The 5,333-nt window shown below is 53.8% G+C and overlaps 1 protein-coding gene across 1 annotated transcript in view; it reads left to right on the top strand.

Annotated features, from left to right (window-relative positions):
* ACOX3 (acyl-CoA oxidase 3, pristanoyl) overlaps positions 1-5,333 on the top strand; it is a 922,607-nt gene that overhangs the window by 901,636 nt on the left and 15,638 nt on the right. The window lies entirely within an intron of this gene.

Genomic DNA, 5,333 nt, shown 5'->3' with positions numbered 1-5,333 from the left:
CTGTGATGACGTCAGCGGCGGCCGGAGGCGGTGCGCGCGCGCGGCCGCTCCCGCCCCCGCCCCCGGACGTGCGCGCGCTCCAGGGGACATTTATTGGGCGCCCGCTGTACGTGCTGGACGCTGTGGGGACCCAGCTTCTAGGAGAACGAGCGAGCCAAGGTCGGATTCCGTGGGGCTGCGGGGCGCGGGGGGCACGGGACGGAGTGCCTGGCCTGAGCTGGGCGGGGGCTGGGGGGCGGCAGGTGCAAAGGCCTGGGGGGCACAACCCATTCCCAACGTTGGGTTGCTGGGGGCGAGACTGCAAGCGCTGGGGACCCGGCCACTAAGCAGTGCGTGAAGTTTGAGGAATTTGGACATTGCCCCCTGAGGTCACCACACAGCCGTCACCTAAAGGTAATGAGCAGATCAGATCCGCATATTAGAGTCACCTCCTCTGCCCCTGAGAGTAAACCTGAATGTAAGCGGCGGTTGCTCTGGCAGTGGTTCCCTGCCGGGGACCGCTGCGGTGCCCCCCGTGGATTGCAGCAGCCTAGACACTAGACAGCAGACTCGCATTACCGTGTGGTCACCCTGACACAGAGAGGCGAGGTCGCAGGCTGAGTTCACCCACCTCAGAGGCGCCAATTTTGGCACCTCCCACCGGGCATTGTGGCTGTGATATTGGTGACCACCGGTGGCGTGGGACCTAAGGCCCTTTCTGGCGCCTCTGGGTCTCGGGATTTGAGACTGGGTGCGAAAACCGGTGTAGATCTTGCACAGCTTCCCTCCAACAAGCTCCAGTTTGCTCATCTGACAGTACTTGGGGTTGTCGGCGCCCTCGGGATGTGTAACTGGTTAACATCCACCTATGCTGGTGATTGCTCCACGGTTGGCCCGCATTGTGATTTGATAGTTGCAGAGGGAAAGGATTCGGTAGCCATCACAGTGGTGCGGAGGAGGGCTTGGTAACCGGCTGGGTTTGCGGGCAAAGCAGAGCAGGGGAGTCCAGCACGGCGCTCAGGCTTCATAGGTCCGTGGGAGCTGGCAGTGTGGACCTCGGGCGTGGGAGGAAAGGCTGCGAAGGGAGGCCTGGGTTTGAACATTCAGAGCTTGAGCAAGTCTGGACCGGGCGAGGGGAGGCGGGTCCAGGAAGCTGCCCAATGAGCATGCGGGTCTCAGTTCAGGCTTGTGAGGCCGCCGTGCATCTGGGACAGCTTCAGCAGGTAATGCAGAGAGAGTATGGCCAAGGCCCATGTCTGCAAGGAGCCGGAGGGGAGCAGGAAGGGACGCCAGGGTGTGCGGCGTCCTGGACCGCAGGGGGGGAGCGAGCCGAGACAGATGGCAGCCAGGGCAGGGGATCGGGAAAGACGGAGATCCCCTTGGACTTCATAGCTTGTATTTTTGAGCACTTGGATTCTGTCCAGAGCTGTGCCTTACTTCCTTTAAAAACATTTTTTTTAAACATTTACTCAGTTTTGGGAGACAGAGTGAGACACAGCGTGAGTAGAGGAGGGGCAGAGACAGCAGGCTCCAGGCTGTGAGCTGTCAGCACAGAGCCCGACGCGGGGCTCGAACCCACAGACTGTGAGATCTTGACCTGAGCCGAAGTCAGACACTCAACTGACCAAACCCCCTGGGAACCCCATGTGACTTTCTTTCTTTCTTTCTTTCTTTTTAATTTTTTTTTGTTTTTTTTAAAATGTCTTTTATTTATTTTTGAGAGACAGAGGGAGACAGCGTGAGCAGGGGAGGGTCAGAGAGAGAGGGAGACACAGAATCTGAAGCAGGCTCCAGGCTCTGAGCTGTCAGCACAGAGCCCGACGCAGGGCTTGAACCCACGAACTGTGAGATCATGACCTGAGCCGAAGCCGGCCGCTTAACCAACTGAGCCACCCAGGCGCCCCTCTTTCTTTTTAATTTTTAAAAACATTTTTGAGAGAGAGAGAGAGACACACACACACAGAGTGCGAATGGGGGAGGGGCAGAGGAGAGGGAGACACAGAATGTGAAACAGGCTCCAGGCTCCAAGCTGTCAGCACAGAGCCTGATGTGGGACTTGAACTCACGAGCCGTGAGATCACGACCTGAGCCGAAGCTGGACACCCTTCCGACTGAGCCCCCGGGCGCCCCATGTGCCTCACTTTCAAAAACAGTCTTGCTTTGTGGAGACCTAACACCATGTAATCATCCATGTCAAGCGTACAGTTCGGTGGTATATTTGCCGAGTTGTGCAACCGTCCCCTAATTCCAGAACGTGCTCTTCACTCCCAAGACCTTGGCCCCATCAGGAGTCACGTCCAGGCTCCTGGCAGCGGCTCATCTCCTTTCTGTGCCTGTGTGTGTCCCTGTGCTGGACGTGAGCAGTTTGCATAATCGTGCAGCGTATGGTCCCCTGTGTCCGCCTTCTCTCACTTACGTAACATCGTCTACGTTCGCCAGCTCATCGTGTTGTCGGAGATCACGTTTCGTCCCAGGGAAAGATGACATTCATCAGCTGAGGGACGTACCCGTTGTTCCCTCTTCGGGGTGGTGTAGATGATCCCTGAGCGTTCACGTCCGCGTGTTTGTGTGGATATTTCATGTCTCTTGGGCGTACGCCTGGGACTCGAGTGGCCGGGTCACGCGGTCACTGTGTATTGAAACTTTTGAAGAGGGTCCAACTTTGCCAGAGCGACTGCACGTCTCACAGCGCCACCAGCGAGGTGGAAGGGACCCGACTTCTGCGTGCCCTCGTCAGCCATCAGTCCTTGTCCTTATTGGTCCCGTTGATCTCGGCCATCGTGGTGGATACGGGGTGCTGTCCTCCTGTGGTTTCAGTTCGCCCTTCCCTGATGGCCGATGGCGTGGGGCGTCTCTCCATGTGCCTGTTGGCCATTGCGGTATCTTTGGGGGAAATTATTTGAGACCTTTAAATCAGGCTATTTGGCTTCATTACTAAGATTCTCCATACGTTCTGGGCACAAGCCCCTTATCTGCAAATGACTTCCATTCTCTGGTTTGTCTTTTCACTTACTCATTGGCATCCTTTGCAGCAGCAATTTTTTTTAATGTTTATTTGTTTTTGAAGGAGAGAGAGAGAGAGAGAGCGAGAGAGAGCGCAGAGAGGGTCAGAGAGAGAGGGAGACACAGAATCTGAAGCAGGCTCCAGGCTCTGAGCTAGCTGCCAGCACAGAGCCTGGCGTGGGGCTCAAACCCACGAACCATGAGATCATGACCTGAGCCGAAGTCAGATGCTTAACTGACTGGGCCACTCAGGCGCCCCTGCTTTTTCTTCTTTGATGAAGTTTAATTTAGCTACTTTTATAGCTTGTGTAAGAAGGCCCTGGCTACGCTGCGATTGTAAAGATTTACTCCTTCATTTTCTTCTTTGATTGTAAAGATTTACTCCTTCATTTTCTTCTTTGAGGTTTTAGTGTTAACTTTTACATCTAAGTCTGTGTCCCTTCCGAGTTGGGTGGTGTGTGTGTGTGTGTGTGTGTGTGTGTGTCTGTGAAGAGTCAGCCCTTACCCCTCTGCACGTGCACATCAGGGCGCCGCATCATTTGAGAAAAGACTGTTCCTTCCCCATGACGTGGTCTTGGCGCGTTTGTCCCAAGGCAGTCGACCCTCCGTTTCAGGGCCCACTGCCGGACTCTCGGTTCTGTTCCGTCCCTCTGCGCACGCGTGTCTTCATTCCGACGCCGTGATGCTTTCATCAGTGTCACTTGGGGCAGAGTCTTGAAATCAGGTGAAATGGATTCTCCAACTTTGTTCTTTTTCTAGGCAGTTTTGTCTCCTCCGGGTTCCTTAAATTTCCATATGGATTTTAGGATTGGCTTTCTGATTCCTGCAGGAGAAAGCCAGCTGGGATTTTGCCCAGGGCCCAGGGGCTCTGCAGATCGCTTGCGGAGCGTCGGCTTCCTAAGGGCGTCAAGCCCTCTGATTCATGAACACGGGTTCCTTTCCGTTTATTCAGGTCTCAAGTTTCTTTCCTAAATGCTTTGTGGTTTTCAGAGTTTTATACTTTTTTTTGTTAGATGTATTATTTTTGATGCTGTTGTAAGTTGAATTTTTTCTTCATTTCATTTTTGAGTTGTTGATCGCTAGACTATAGAAATACAGTTGATTTTGTAGCCTGTAAACTGAACTAATTTGTTCGAATGTTTTTTTTAGTTAGTGGACGTTCTGTATGCGAGATCCTGTCGTCTGCAGGTAAGAGAGAGGTTTCTGATTAGGCTTTTGATTTCACTTTCTCGCGTCACTGCAGTGGCTCCAGCACTACGTTGATGAGAGGAGGCGGAGCGGCCATCTTCGTCTTGGTCCTGATGGTCCGAGAAAGGCGATCGGTCCTTCGTACCGCGTGCGGGGATAGCCGTGGGCATTTGAGACACCCTTTCCCAGGTGGGGGGCGTTCCCCCCCGTCCCACTTTGTGAGACTCTCTCAGGAGAGCGTGCGGGGTCCGGTCAGGTGTTTCCCCTGCCCGTGTGGACACAGTCGTGTCTGTCTGCCCTCCGTTCTCCCGGCGCGGCGTTGTACATGACTGACTTTCAGTGTTGAGCCGGCCTTCGTGTCCCTCGGCACCGTGTGCAGTCTTTTCTGTGTGTTGCCGGGCCCCGTCCGCCAGACTTACTGAGGATTTTTGCATCTGCGTTCGTCAGGGATGCGGGTCTGTGGTTTTCCTTTCTCGAGGTGCCTTGGTTTTGGATTTGAGGTCCTGCTGCCTTTAAGGGACACCCTCCTCCTGTGTTTTGGAAGACTTTATGGACAATTGGTATTTTTTCTTTAAATGTTTGTTAGAATTCACAATTGAAGCTCTGTGGCTTTTCTTTGTGGGCAGTTTATTGATTTTTTTAAACATTTATTTATATTTGAGAGAGATAGAGTGTGAACGTCGGAGGGGCAGAGAGAGAGAGAGGGAGACACAGAATCTGAAGCAGCTCCAGGCTCCGAGCTGTCAGCACAGAGCCTGACACGGGGCTCGAACCCACAGACTATGAGATCATGACCTGAGCCGAAGACGGAGGCTTAACCGACCGAGCCCCCCAGGCCCCTGAATCATTGTTGCTTCTTTAAGCTCAGTGGTAATGTCCTCGCTTTGATTCCTCATTGTAGTGATGTGTGTGTTCTCTCTCTGTGATTGGCTCAATCCAGCTACGAGTTTGTCAATTCTGTCAGTCTTTCCAGAGAACCGGACTTCTGTTGGTTTTCTCTGTTCTCTTTTCTGTTCCAGTGACGTTCACTCCACCATCACATTCTCCCATCTGCTTGCGTTTGGTTGAGTTTGTGTTCATTCTTCTCCGTCATAAGGTGGTACCTGCATGGGGAGGCGGTGCTCAGGAGCTGCCCCCCCCCCCCCCCCCCCCCCCCCCCCCCC

This window comes from Suricata suricatta, chromosome 1, assembly GCF_006229205.1.
Source record: "Suricata suricatta isolate VVHF042 chromosome 1, meerkat_22Aug2017_6uvM2_HiC, whole genome shotgun sequence".
Lineage (NCBI taxonomy): Eukaryota > Metazoa > Chordata > Mammalia > Carnivora > Herpestidae > Suricata > Suricata suricatta.
Note: the sequence above shows the minus strand (reverse complement) of the source record. Positions and strands in the feature narration are given on the sequence as shown.